Here is a 15,239-nt window from a genome sequence, read left to right as displayed (position 1 = left end):
CAATACCTTGTACACACTATTTCCTTCCAAATATCCATCCAATGTCCCTCCTGAATGCATCGATTGAACCTGCCTGCCCATATTTCCAGGCCATACATTCCAGTCCCTGATGACTCACTGAGTGAGAACCCCCCCCACCCAGCTTCGTTCACACTTCACTTTTAATCAATGCCCCTCATGTTCTTCCTGGTACGAGCAGGAACTGTTTCTCCCTGTCTGCTCTGTCCAGCTCTGCTCCTGGTTATGAAAACCTCTATCAGACCTCTCTCCCAGCCGCCCTCTCTCTGGGAAGAACAGTCCCAACATCTTCAACCTCCACCCCCTCCCCCCCCCCACCCCCTCCAATCCCTGAAGTTTCTTATTCCGGAAACCATTCCTGTAAATCACTTTCTGCATTCTCTCCAATGCATTCCCATCTTTCCTATAATGTGGGGCCCACACCCTGTACACAATACTCCAGCTGAGGACCAACAAGGGTCCTGGACAAGTTCAACCTCACCCCCCCTGCTAGTGTACTCTCTGCCCCGGTGATAAAGCAGAGGGTCCTGTCTTTATTAACTACTGTCTCCCCTGGTCCTGCCACCTTCAATGACCTGTGACATATACCACCACCCAACTCCCTGAGCTCCTGTCTCCCCGTGAGAATTATATCCCCAACTTTATATTGTCTTTCAATGTTTTTCCAACCATATGGTTGGCACAGTGGTGAGCACTGCTGCCTCACAGCGCCAGGCACCCAGGTTCAATTCCACCGGTTGGATGACTGTTTGTGTGGAGTTTGCACATTCTCCCCGTGTCTGCGTGGGTTTCCTCTCATAATCCAAAGTTGTGTCGGTTTGGGTGGATTGGCCATGGGAGATGTTGGGTTGCATGGGTGTGGTAGAACAGTGGAACTGAATGGGACAGAGGGTCAGTGTGGACTCAATGGGTCGAATGCCCATTGTAGGGTTTCTGATTTGAAATGCATCACCTCACATTTCCCTGTATTGAACCTCACCTTCTCCTCCACTCCACCAACATGTCAATGTCCCCTTGGAGTTCCACACAGTCCTCCTAATAGCTTATCATACGTCCAAGTTTCATGTCACCATGTTTTTTACAATGGTGTGGAGCAGATTGTATTTATGAGACCATTAGGTAAAGGAACAGTATTAGGCCATTCAGCCCATTGAGTCTGCTCTGCTATTCCATCATGGCTGATAGTTTCTCAATCCCATTCTCCTTCCTTCTCCCTGTTACCCTCGATCCCCTTACGAATCATGAACCTGTCTATCTCTGTATTAAATATACTCACTGACTTGGCCTCCACAGATTCCCCACCCTTCGGCTGAAGAAATTCCTTCCCATATCTGTTCTAAAGTGTCTTTCCTTCACGCTGTGGCTGTGCCCTTGACTCCTAGTCTCTCCTACCAGGAAAATATCTTCTCCACATTCATGCTGTCCAGGCCTCAGTATTCTGTAAGTTTCAATCAGATTCCTCCATAACTTTCTAAACTCCATCGCAGTACAGACCTAGAGTCCTCAACTGCTCCTCATAGGACCAGCCCTTCATCCCAGGATCATTTTTTGTAATCACCCTCTGGACCCCTTCAACACTAGCACATCCTTCCTGAGATACAGGACCCAAAACTGTTCCCCATATTCCGTACACAGTCTGACCAGAGCCGGATACAGCCTCTGCTGTAGGTCTCTGATCTTGTATTCCAGCCCTCTTTGAAACAAATGCTAGCATTACACTTGCCTTCCTGACTGTTAACTGAACCTGCAAATTAACTCAAAGACAATCCTGAATTAGGACTCCCTTAAATTTCCTTTACACTTCAGATTTCTGAAATCTTACCCCATTAGATAATAATCTATGTCTCCAATCTTCCGACTGAAATCTATCACCGTCCACGTTCCCACGTTGTATTCCACCTGCCACTTCTTTGCTCACTCTCTGAACCTGTCCAAGTCCTTCTGTAGCCTCCCTGCCTGAAGGAGGGTGAGGGGGGAGGGTGACAGGGAGGGGAGGGTGAGAAGGAGGGGGGAGGGGGGAGGGAAGGGTGAGGGAGGGGAGGGTGTGGGGAAGGTTGGGGGGGACAGTGAAGGAGGGGAGGGGAGGGGGAGAGGGAGAGTGAGGGGGAAGGGGAGAGAGGGGAGGGTGGGTAGGGGAGGGGGAGGGGGGAGGAAGGGGGAGGAGGCGGATGAGGGAGGAGAGTAGGGGGAGGGAGGGGAGGGTGAGGGGGAGGGAGAGGAGGGTGAGGGGGGCGGGGGAGGGTGAGGGAGGGGAGGGTGATGTGGAGGGTGGGGGAGTGTGAGGTGAGGGAGGGGGAGGGAGGAGGTGGATGAGGAAGGGGGAGGGTGAGGGGGAAGGGGATGGGAGTGTGAGGGGGATGGGAGCGTGAGGGGAAGGGTTAGGGGAGGGTGAGGGTTAGGGGAGGGGGAAGGTGAGGGAGAGGATGAGGGGGAGGGAGGCAAGGGTGAGGGGGAGAGTGAGGGTGAGGGAGGGAGGCGGACGGTGAGGGTGAGGGGGAGAGTGAGGGGGGTGAGGATGAGGAGGAAGATGAGGGGGGGAGGTTGAGGGTGAGGGAGGTTGAGGGTGAGGGAGGGTGAGGGTGAGGGGGAGGGTGTGGGAGGGTGTGGGAGGGTGAGGATGAGGGTGAGGGTGAGGGTGTGGGGAGGGTGGGGGACGATGTGGGGGGAGGGTGAGGGTGTGGGTGTGGGTGGGGTGAGGGTGAGTGAGGGTGAGGGTGGGGACTGTGAGGGTGGGCAGGGGTGAGGGTGAGGGAGGATGAGGGTGTGGGTGAGGGTGTGGGTGAGGGTGTGGGTAGGGGAGGGTGAGGGTGGGGAGGGTGAGGGAGGGTGAGGATGAGGGTGTGGGTGAGGGTGAGGTTGGTGTGGGTGGGGTGAGGGAGGATGAGGGTGGAGGGGGAGGGGGGAGGGTGAGGGTGAGGGAGGGTGAGGGTGTGGGGGGAGGGGGAGGGTGAGGGTGAGGAAGGGTGAGGGTGTGGAGTGTGCGGGAGGGTAAGCATGGGGGAGGGTGAGGAAGGGTGAGGGTGAGGGAGGGGTGTGGGTGAGGGAGGGTGAGGGTGAGGGTGGGGGGAGAGTGTGGGTGAAGCTATGGGTGAGGGGGAGGGTGGGGTGAGGGTGAGGGAGCGTGAGGGTGGGGAGGGTGAAGGTGAGGGAGGGGGAGGGGGGAGGGTGTGGGGCAATGAGGGTGGGGAGGGTGAGGGAGGGTGAGGGTGGGTGAGGGTGAGGAGGGTGAGGGAGGGTCTGGGAGGGTGAGTGTGTGGGTGGGGTGAGGGAGGGTGTGGGTGGGGGTGAGGGTGGGGAGGGTGAGGGAGGGTGGGGAGGGTGAGGGTGGGGAGGGTGGTGGGTGAGGGTGAGGGGTGAGGGGTATGGGTGAGGGCGAGGAGGGTGAGGGAGGGTGAGGGTAGCGAGGGTGAGGGTGAGGGTGTGGGTAAGGGAGGGTGTGGGTAAGGGAGGGTGTGGGTAAGGGAGGGTGTGGGTGAGGGAGGGTGTGGGTGAGGGAGAGGGTGTGGGTGAGGGAGGGTGAGGGTGTGGGTGAGGGAGGGTGTGGGTAAGGGTAGGGAGGGTGAGGGTGAGGGAGGGTGAGGGTGTGGGTGAGGGTGAGGGTGTGGGTTAGGGGTGAGAGAGGGTGTGGCTGAGGGAGGGTGTGGCTGAGGGTGAGGGTGTGTAAGGGTGAGGAGGGTGAGGGGAGGGGTGTGGGTAAGGGTGGGGGAGGGTGAGGGTGTTTGAGGGTGAGGGAGGGTGTGGGAGGGTGTGGGTGAGGGTGTGTGAGGGTGAGGGTGTGTGAGGGTGAGGGTGAGGGTGAGGGTGAGGGTGATGTGAGGGGTGAGGGTTAGGGGTGAGGGTGAGGGTGTGAGGGAGGTGAGGGTGTGGTGAGGGGAGGGAGGGTGTGGGCGAGGGTGAGGGTGAGGGAGGGTGTGGGTGAGGGTTAGGGAGGGTGAGGGTGTGGGTTGTGGTGGTGAGGGTGAGGGGGGAGGGTGAGGGGATGGAGTGATGTGCTCTGTGTGATTGGGTGGTCATGGAAACGCACTGTCTCTGGTTTTAGAGAATGTTGCAGCTGGGGTCCGTGCGGACACAATCCACCACCTTCCGAATTTATGCTGATGCCAACAATGCGATCGATGGGAATCTCGATCCTAAGTTCCATCATTCCTCCTGCAGCAGCACCAGGAGGCAGAAAGATCCCTGGTGGAGAGTGGATCTGAAGGAGCACTACCGCATCTTCGTTGTGAGAGTCACCAACAGAGACCGCAAGCCAGAGAGACTGATGGAGCAGAGATCCGAATCGGTGATTCCCTGGATAACAACGGGAACAATAACACCCTGTAAATATAGACCGGAAGCATTGACCCACGGCACCTGCCCTCTGCAGACTATACCCCAACTCGAGTCAAGTAGACAGGTTGATGAGGGAAGCCAGCTGATGTGGTTTGTTTGGTCTTTGGGAAAGCTGTAGTGTGTAAAACAAAAGCACTTGGGATTGAACGATGTATATTCTGACTTGGAGATGGAAACAACAACAAAGGGGAAAAATAAACCAGTCCTTCTCTGTGTGTGTCAGGCACCATGGTCACTGCAGGGATCAGAGGGATTCCCACACACCGGAATGATTTCAATGAGCAAACTCAATGTTATATCTCCAAGTCTGGGTGGGAGGGTGAGCTGTAAGGAGGATGTGGAGATGTTTCAGTGTGATTTGGACAGGCTGGGTCAGTGGGGAAACGGATGACAGACGCTGCACAATGTGGATCATTGGGAGATCCTCCAGTATAGGAGCAAAAGCAGGAATAGGCATCATTCTCTGAACGGTGATCGGTTGGCAAAGGGGGAGATGGAATGAGACCTGGGTGTCCTTGTGCACAAGTCACTGACGGTGAGTGTGTGGGTACAGCAGGTGGTGACGGTGAGTGTGAGGGTGCGGCAGGTGGTGACGGTGAGTGTGTGGGTGCAGCAGGTGGTGACGGTGAGTGTGTGGGTGCGGCAGGTGGTGACGGTGAGTGTGTGGGTGCAGCAGGTGGTGACAGTGAGTGTGTGGGTGCGGCAGGTGGTGACGGTGAGTGTGTGGTGCGGCAGGTGGTGACGGTGAGTGTGTGGGGTACGGTAGGTGGTGACGGTGAGTGTGTGGGTACGGCAGGTGGTGACGGTGAGTGTGTGGGTACGGCAGGTGGTGACGGTGAGCGTGTGGGTACAGTAGGTGGTGACGGTGAGCGTGTGGGTGCGGCAGGTGGTGATGGTGAGTGTGTGGGTGCAGCAGGTGGTGACAGTGAGTGTGTGGGTACGGCAGGTGGTGACGGTGAGTGTGTGGCTACAGTAGGTGGTGACGGTGAGCGTGTGGGTGCGGCAGGTGGTGACGGTGAGTGTGTGGGTGCAGCAGGTGGTGACAGGTGAGTGTGTGGGTACGGCAGGTGGTGACGGTGAGTGTGGTGGGTACGGCAGGTGGTGACGGTGAGTGTGTGGGTACGGCAGGTGGTGACGGTGAGTATGTGAGTACGGCAGGTGGTGACGGTGAGTGTGTGGGTACGGCAGGTGGTGATGGTGAGTGTGTGGGTACGGCAGGTGGTGAACGGTGAGTGTGAGGGTACAGCAGGTGGTGACGGTGAGTGTGTGGGTACGGCAGGTGGTGACGGTGAGTGTGAGGGTACGGCAGGTGAGTGAAGAAGGTAAATGGGATGTTGACCTTTGTAGTGAGAGGATTGGGGCGGGCTCAGGAGCAGGGGTGTCTTGCTGCAGTTATACAGGGCCTTGGGGAGACCACACCTGGAGGATAGTGTGTAGGTCTGGTCTCCGTATCTGTGGAATGATGGAGGGAGGGCAACGGAGGGTCTCTAGGCCCATTCCTGGGAAGGCAGGATCTGACACCGAGCAGTGACTGGATTGGTTAGGATGATAGTCACTGAAGTTGGGAAAATGAGGAGGTGTTTCACAGAAATGGATAAAATTTGTAAAACAGCGATGAGGGGAAATTTGTTAGCTGAACGGGTCATGAATCAGTGATATCCCCTCGCTCAGAGTGGATGCTGAGTAAATGTGAGGCTGAGATTGACAGGTTTTTAATGAGTAATGGGTTATGCAGAGTGGGCAGCAAAGTGGAGTCGAGGCTGAGATGTGATCAGTCATGATGGCATTGTATGGTGGAGCAGATTTGAGGGGCTGAATGGCCTCCTCCTGTTCCTAGTCCTCATGGTCTGATGTAGTAACTATCATTCTCATTTCTCTCTCTTTCAGCTGTGCAATGATTGATTCCTTCCCAAGGGGGAGACTAAGTCATTCCCTTGTACAGCCCTTAATGGTGTTCATGGCAGGTTTGTCAATATCTTCCTGAGAAAATGTCGTGGCATTCTGACCTTGTGTGAGGTGGAAGTGTATGGTGCCCTTGACCCTCACTAACTACCAGGAACCGCTGTGAGTATCTATTCCCACTCCTGCTTTATTCTACACTCACAACATTCACAATTCTCCACAGGCCAGCACACATTCCTATCTCCCTCTCTCCCTTCTCTATCCGAGTGAGGGGTGGAGGACAGGTTCAGAGGTTCCCAATCACAGCTGCTGTATTATAGACAGACACCCGGCCAACATATCAGCTTTGGTCATGATAGACTCCGTGGACGAGATGTCTCTGGAACCCTCCATTTACTTTAATTGAGTGAGGTCTGATCAGCTTCATTCACAATTTTGGATTAACACCTCTGAGGGTGTGCTAAATCTTGATCAATGGGGCAGCACGGTGGCTCTGTGGTTAGCACTGCTGCCTCACAGCACCAGGGACCCAGGTTCAATTCCAGCCTCAGGTGATTGTCTGTGTAGAGTTTGCACATTGTCCCCATGTCTGCGTTGGTTTCCTCCCACAATCCAAAGATGTGCAGTTTGGCCATGCTAAATTGTCCATAGTGTTAGCTGCATTAGTCAGAGGGAAAGGTGTCTGGGTGGGGTTGCTCTTTGGAGGGTCAGTGTGGACTTGTTGGGCCGAAGGGCCTGTTTCCACACTTTAGGGAATCTAATCTAATAACTGAAAAAAAATCCTCAAATATATTACTGTCAGTGTTCTAAAAAAGTAAGGTCTCCCCCTCACACCCTCTGCTCCTTCACTGAGTGATGGGGTGGACAATTAAACAACTCACTGGCTCCACAAATGTTCCCCTCCTCAACGATGGAGGAGCCAGCACATCAGGGCAAAGGAGACAGATGAACATTTCACAGCAATCTTCAGCCAGAAGTGCTGAGAGAATGATTTATCTCAGCCTCCTCCAGTGGTCCCCAGCGTCACAGATACCAGGCTCCAGTCAATTTGATTTACTGCACAGATATCAGGAATCAGTTGGAGACACTGGATACTACAAAGGCTGTGGGCCCTGAGAACATTCCAATAATAGGACTGAAGATTTGTGCTCCTGAACTTGTCACTCCCTCGCCAAGCTGCTCCAGTACAGTTACAACACTGGCATCTACCCAAGTATGTGGAAAATTGCCCAGGTATATCCTGCACATTAAAAGCAGTGCCCTCTCTCTGACAGAGTGATGGCTTGGGTTGGTTACACTGCGCCTGAACTCCGTGAACTTCCAGTAATGTTCAGCTTCCAGAGATTGTCATGGATTGAGTGAGAATTGGGAAAAGTATTAATCGCTGACATGGTGAGTGTGATTTCCAATCAGAGAGTAACGGAGTGTTTTTTGTGACTTTTATTTTCCAGACATGAACATTAATCCAAAACGCTGCTCATTTGGAGATAGCCATGTTGTGCTTTGAGCTTCTGCAGCCAATCAGCTCCTGCTCCCCCCCACCCCCAGGCCACACCCTCTGCTTGAATGTTGCTGTAAACAAGGATTCCAGGATGGGAACCAGCCTTTCCCAGTTTCTGTCTCCCATCCACAGTCAGTCAGTCACGGATTTCTCCATCAATCTCCCTGGAACAGTCCCAGACAATGGAGACCACACTCAGTGACAGCATCATCTGAGAAACTCTGTCAAAGATTATCCAGGGAGACGGAGGGGGGAGGTGACTGAGAAAAATCTCAGACCATCCTGACTGTCACATGGAACAACATCTTTGTCTGAGCACCCAGAGTTCAGACTTGAACTGGTATTAATCCCCAGAGTCTCTGGTTACTAACAAACCAGGACTGATTGACGATGGACGATCTGTATTGTGTAATTACACCGTTCTGTCAGGATGTGGGAGCGAAGTGTAACTTTCTGCTTTTTTTGATTTAAAAGCCTCAATAAAATTGCTGCCTGCACAGGCCTGAGACTGTGTCTGTTCAATCTCACTGAGTCCATGACCCACAGGACAATCAGAGACTCATTCCACACCATCACACCGACCCCCCCTCCCCTCACACAGTCACCATCCCAGAGGGACCCCCCCTCACACAGTCACCGTCCCAGAGGGGCCCCCCCTCACACAGTCACCGTCCCAGAGGGACCCCCCCCCTCACACAGTCACCGTCCCAGAGGGGCCCCCCCTCACACCGTCACCGTCCCGGAGGGACCCCCCCCCTCACACAGTCACCGTCCCAGAGGGGCCCCCCTCACACAGTCACCGTCCCAGAGGGACCCCCCCCCCTCACACAGTCACCGTCCCAGAGGGACCCCCCCCTCACACAGTCACCATCCCAGAGGGACCCCCCCCTCACACAGTCACCGTCCCAGAGGGGCCCCCCCCTCACACAGTCACCGTCCCAGAGGGGCCCCCCCTCACACCGTCACCGTCCCGGAGGGACCCCCCTCACACAGTCACCGTCCCAGAGGGACCCCTCCGACACACCCCCCACCCACACCACACCCCCACACCCACCCCACCCCTCCACACCTATACCCACACTCACACGTCCCAGGGAGCTCCCACCACTCCCCTCCCACCCCCCCCCCCCGAACCCCCCCACTCCTCCACCCATTCCAAGGGGCTCCCTCCACCAAACCACACTCCCCCCACCTCATCCTTCCTGTACAGTACTGTCCTTTTTAATCTTTGCTCGTTTGACAATCCCTCTCCCCTAACCCAGCACCACCATTGTGAACCTTCTCTGAACAGCCTCCAATAAGTAAAGAATGAAACCTGCTCTCAGTCCTCTGGGTGCGGTCACCCCAGCAACTTGGACAGCTCCAGTTAGGCCTGCAGCCTGTGTGCTCCTGGGAAACATTCCCTTGTGAGGGCACTTTGTCCATATTCGAAGGTTTGGTACAATATAACATCAGCACGAGCTTGCTGGAAATCAAAGTAATCAATACGGATTGTGTTTCCCTCACCTAAAATCTGAATAATATTTTCAAACATTGTAATCACATTTGTACAGAGTGACGTCTCCTTGCTAAAACAGGGAGATTTCCCCACCACTGGCCATTACCCTGTGCATACTCTCACCCAACCGTCCTCACTACCATCCCTCACTTTGTTCATAGCCCAAACATTAGCCCCAAAGACCCATCAGAACAATCCCAGAATCGACTGAATACTCAAAACATCCCGGATCATGTTCCCATAGACTCATAAATATCCCAGACCATGTTCCCACAGACTCATAAATATCCCGGATCATGTTCCCAAAGACTCATAAATATCCCGGACCATGTTCCCACAGACTCAAATATCCCGGATCACGTTCCCAAAGACTCATAAATATCTCAGATCATGTTCCCACAGATCCATAAATATCACGGACCACGTTCCTACAGACTCATAAATATCCCGGATCACGTTCCCAAAGACTCATAAATATCCCGGACCACGTTCCTACAGACTCATAAATATCCCGGATCATGTTCCCAAAGACTCATAAATATCCCGGACCATGTTCCCACAGATCCATAAATATCCCGGACCATGTTCCTACAGACTCATAAATATCCTGGATCACGTTCCCAAAGACTCATAAATATCCCGGACCACGTTCCTACAGACTCATAAATATCCCGGATCATGTTCCCACAGTGTTCTTGTTTTGGAGACTAAGTGTAGAGTTATGGCAGCGCAGGCGGTGGAATGTTCCTCCTGCAGGATGTTTGAGGTAGGGGTGACCACCGATACTCCTGCCGACTTCACCTGCAGGAAATGCAGTCAGATCCTGCTCCTCACCGAACGAGTTAGGGAACTGGAACTGGAGCTGGATGAGCTGAGGATTATTCGAGAGGCTGAGAGGGTGATTGATAGAAGCTACAGGGTCATAGTTACGCCGGAGAACAGAGGTAGATGGGTAACAGTTAGAGGTGGGAAGGGGAAGAAGCAGGCAGTGCAGGGTTCCCCTGTGGTCGTTCCCCTAAAAAATAAGTATGCAGCTTTGGAAACTGTTGCGGGGGACAGCCTTGCAGGTGTAAGCTGCAGTGAAGGGGTCTGTGGCTCTGAGACTCAGAAGGGAAAGGGGGAGAAGAGGAGAGCGCTAGTTATAGGGGACTCTCTAGTTAGAGGGACGGACAGGCGGTTCTGTGGACATGGGCGAGACTCTCGGATGGTTTGTTGCCTCCCGGGTGCCAGGGTCCGAGACGTCTCGGACCGTGTCTTCAGAATCCTTAAGGGGGAGGGTGTGCAGCCAGAAGTCGTGGTACACATTGGCACCAACGACATAGGTAGGAAGAGGGGTGGGGAGGTCATTCAGGAGCTCAGAGAGTTAGGCTGGAAGCTAAAAGCTAGGACAGACAGAGTCGTCATCTCTGGGTTGTTGCCGGTGCCACGTGACAGTGAGGCAAGGAATAGGGAGAGAGTGCAGTTGAACACGTGGCTGCAAGGATGGTGTAGGAGGGAGGGCTTCAGATATTTGGACAATTGGACTGCATTCTGGGGAAGGTAGGACCTGTACAAGCAGGACGGGTTGCACCTGAACCAGAAGGGCACCAATATCCTGGGGGGCAAGTTTGCTAGCACTCTTCGGGGGGTTTAAACTAATTTGGCAGGGGGATGGCATCCAGACTTGTAGTCCAGCAAGTAAGCTAGCTGTGTGTCAGGATGCCCAAGACTGTAGGGAGGCTGTGGAGAAGGTAGCACTGACAGGGAATACTTGCGGACACAGAGATGGGCTCAAGTGTGTATACTTCAACACAAGGAGTATCAGAAGTAAGGTGGGTGAACTTAAGGCGTGGATCGGTACCTGGGACTACGATGTTGTGGCCATCACGGAAACATGGATAGATGAGGGACAGGAATGGCTGTTGGAGGTTCCTGGTTACAGATGTTTCAGTAAGATTAGGGAGGGTGGTAAAAAAGGAGGGGGGTGGCATTGCTAATTAGAAATGGTATAACGGCTGCAGAAAGGAAGTTTGAGGGGGATCTGCCTCTGGAGGTAGTATGGGCTGAAGTCAGAAATAGGAAAGGTGCAGTCACCTTGTTGGGTGTTTACTATAGGCCCCCCAATAGCAGCAGAGATGTGGAGAAACAGATTGGGAAACAGATTTTGGAAAGGTGCAGAAGTCACAGGGTAGTAGTCATGGGCGACTTCAACTTCCCAAATATTGATTGGAAGCTCTTTAGATCAAGTAGATTGGATGGGGCGGTGTTTGTGCAGTGTGTCCAGGAAGCTTTTCTAACGCAGTATGTAGATTGTCCAACCAGAGGGGAGGCCATATTGGATTTGGTACTCGGTAATGAACCGGGACAAGTGGTGGGCTTGTTAGTGGGTGAACATTTTGGTGATGGCGACCACAATTCTGTGACTTTCACCTTGGTTATGGAGAGAGATAGGTGCGCACAACAAGGAAGATTTTACAATTGGGGGAAGGGAAATTACGATGCTGTAAGACAGGATTTGAGGAGCATACGTTGGGAGCATAGGCTGTCAAGGAAGGATGTGGTGGAAATGTGGGACTTTTTCAAGGAGCAGATACGACGTGTCCTTGATATGTATGTACCTATCAGGCAGGAAAGAAATGGTCGTGTGAGGGAGCCTTGGTTGACGAGGGAGGTTGAATGTCGAGTAAAGAGGAAGAAGGAGGCTTACATAAGGTTGAGGAAACAGGGTTCAGACAGAGCAGTGGAGGGATACAGGATAGCCAGAAGGGACCTGAAGAAAGGGATTAGGAGAGCTAAGAGAGGGCATGAAAAATCCTTGGCGGATAGGATCAAGGATAACCCCAAGACATTTTATGCGTATGTGAGAAACCCGAGAATGACGAGAACGAGGGTAGATCCGATCAAGGACAGTAGTGGGAGACTGTGTATTGAGTCGGAAGAGATAGGAGAGGTCTTGAACAAGTACTTCTCTTCAGTATTTACGAACGAGAGGGACCGTATTGTTGAAGAAGAGAGTGTGAAACGGACTGTTAAGCTAGAAGAGATACTTGTTAGGAAGGAAGATGTGTTGGACATTTTGAACAACTTGAGGATAGACAAGTCTCCCGGGCCTGACGGGATATATCCTAGGATTATGTGGGAAGCAAGAGAGGAAATTGCAGTACCGTTGGCAATGATCTTCTCGTCTTCACTGGCAACGGGGTTGGTACCAGGGGACTGGAGAGTAGCGAATGTTGTGCCCCTGTTCAAAAAAGGGAATAGGGATAACCCCGGGAATTACAGGCCAGTTAGTCTTACTTCTGTGGTAGGCAAAGTAATGGAAAGGGTACTGAGGGATAGGATTTACGAGTATCTGGAAAGACACTGCTTGATTAGGGACAGCCAGCACGGATTTGTGAAGGGTAGGTCTTGCCTTACAAGTCTTATTGAATTCTTCAAGGAGGTGACCAAGCATGTGGATGAGGGTAGAGCAGTGGATGTAGTGTACATGGATTTTAGTAAGGCATTTGATAAGGTTCCCCATGGTAGGCTTATGCGGAAAGTCAGGAGGCATGGGATAGAGGGAAATTTGGCCAATTGGATAGAAAACTGGCTAACCGGTCGAAGTCAGAGAGTGGTGGTAGATGGTAAATATTCAGCCTGGAGCCCAGTTACAAGTGGAGTTCCGCAGGGATCAGTTCTGGGTCCTCTGCTGTTTGTAATTTTTATTAATGACTTAGATGAGGGAGTCGAAGGGTGGGTCAGTAAATTTGCAGATGATACGAAGATAGGTGGAGTTGTGGACAGTGAGGAGGGCTGTTATCGGCTGCAGAGGGACTTAGATATGATGCAGAGCTGGGCTGAGGAGTGGCAGATGGAGTTCAACCCTGCCAAGTGTGAGGTTGTCCATTTTGGAAGAACAAATAAGAATGCGGAATACAGGGTTAATGGTAGGGTTCTTGGTCAGGTGGAGGAACAGAGGGATCTTGGGGTCTATGTACATAGATCTTTGAAGGTTGCCACTCAGGTGGATAGAGTTTGTAAGAAGGCCTTTGGAGTATTATCGTTCATTAGCAGAGGGATTGAATTCAAGAGTCGTGAAGTGATGTTGCAGCTGTACAGGACTTTGGTTAGGCCACAGTTGGAGTACTGTGTGCAGTTCTGGTCGCCTCACTTTAGGAAAGATGTGGAAGCTTTGGAGAGGGTGCAGAGAAGATTTACCAGGATGTTGCCTGGAATGGAGAATAGGTCGTACGAGGATAGGTTGAGAGTTCTCGGCCTTTTCTCGTTGGAACGGCAAAGGATGAGGGGTGACTTGATAGAGGTTTATAAGATGATCAGGGGAATAGATAGAGTAGACAGTCAGAGACTTTTCCCCCGGGTACAACAGAGTGTTACAAGGGGACATAAATTTAAGGTGAAGGGTGGAAGGTATAGGGGAGATGTCAGGGGTGGGTTCTTTACCCAGAGAGTGGTGGGGGCATGGAATGCGCTGCCCGTGGGAGTGGTAGAGTCAGAATCATTGGCGACCTTTAAGCGGCATTTGGATGGGTACATGGATGGGTGCTTAATCTAGGTTAGAAGTTCGGCACAACATCGTGGGCCGAAGGGCCTGTTCTGTGCTGTATTGTTCTATGTTCTAGATCCATAAATATCCCGGACCACGTTCCCACAGACTCATAAATATCCCGGATCATGTTCCCACAGATCCATAAATATCCCAGACCATGTTCCCACAGACTCATAAATATCCCGGATCACGTTCCCAAAGACTCATAAATATCCCAGACCATGTTCCCACAGACCCATAAATATCCCGGATCACGTTCCCACAGACTCATAAATATCCCGGACCATGTTCCCAAAGACTCATAAATATCCCAGATCATGTTCCAACAGATCCATAAATATCCCAGACCATATCCCTATAGACTTATAAATATCCCGGACCACGTTCCCACAGACTCATAAATATCCCGGATCATGTTCCCACAGATCCATAAATATCCCAGACCATGTTCCCACAGACTCATAAATATCCCGGATCATGTTCCCACAGATCCATAAATATCCCAGACCATGTTCCCACAGACTCATAAATATCCCGGATCACGTTCCCACAGACTCATAAATATCCCGGACCATGTTCCCAAAGACTCATAAATATCCCGGATCACGTTCCCACAGACTCATAAATATCCCTGACCATGTTCCCAAAGACTCATAAATATCCCAGATCATGTTCCAACAGATCCATAAATATCCCAGACCATATCCCTATAGAGTTATAAATATCCCGGACCATGTTCCCACAGACTCATAAGTATCTGCAACACAGAAGGAGGCTATTCAGCCCATTGTGTCCACACTGGTCAACAAAGATCCGATTGTATTCATCCCATTTTCCAGCTCTTGGCCCATGTCCTGGAGGCTATAGCAATGCAAGTGAATATTTAAATACTACCTCAATGTTATTAGAGTTTTAGACTTGACCATCCTTTCAGACAATCAGCTGCAGACTCCCACCATCCTCAGAGTGTAAAACATTCTCCTCATGTCTCCCCTCAGCCTTGTAGCTCAGACCTGACATCAGTTTTCCCCTGCTATTAACTAATCTCTTTACTAATAGATAAAGTGTCTTTCTGTCCGGCCTAACTCTGCCCTTCATTATCTTATAGCCCTCTGTCAGGTCTTCGTTCAACAGTAAAGATTCAAAACCCAGTTTCTCCAATCATTCCCTGTGCCTCGGACTCTCCAGCCCCTGGCCATATAGAACATAGAACAATACAGCACAGAGCAGGCCCTTCGGCCCTCGATGTTACGCCAACCTGTGAACTATTCTCAGCTCATCCCCCTACACTATCCCATCATCATCCATGTGCTTATCTAAGGATTGTTTAAATCTCCCTAATGTGACTGAGTTAACTACATTAGTAGGCAGGGCATTCCACACCCTCACCACTCTCTGAGTAAAGACCCTGCCTCTGACATTTGTCTTAAATCTATCAATTTGTAGTTAAGCCCCTCATA

The 15,239-nt window shown here is 52.0% G+C and overlaps 1 protein-coding gene and 1 pseudogene across 3 annotated transcripts in view; one reads left to right on the top strand and one right to left on the bottom strand.

Moving 5' to 3' along the window:
* The window catches only part of LOC140480928 (uncharacterized), a 276,989-nt gene that overhangs the window by 105,492 nt on the left and 156,258 nt on the right, over window positions 1–15,239 (bottom strand). The gene's annotated exons all lie outside the window — the stretch shown is intronic.
* Window positions 3,013–8,250, top strand: LOC140480200 (fucolectin-4-like; annotated as a pseudogene).

Source organism: Chiloscyllium punctatum, chromosome 8, assembly GCF_047496795.1.
Source record: "Chiloscyllium punctatum isolate Juve2018m chromosome 8, sChiPun1.3, whole genome shotgun sequence".
NCBI lineage: Eukaryota > Metazoa > Chordata > Chondrichthyes > Orectolobiformes > Hemiscylliidae > Chiloscyllium > Chiloscyllium punctatum.
The sequence above is the reverse complement of the archived record's forward strand: the minus strand, read 5'-3'. Positions and strand labels throughout refer to the sequence as shown.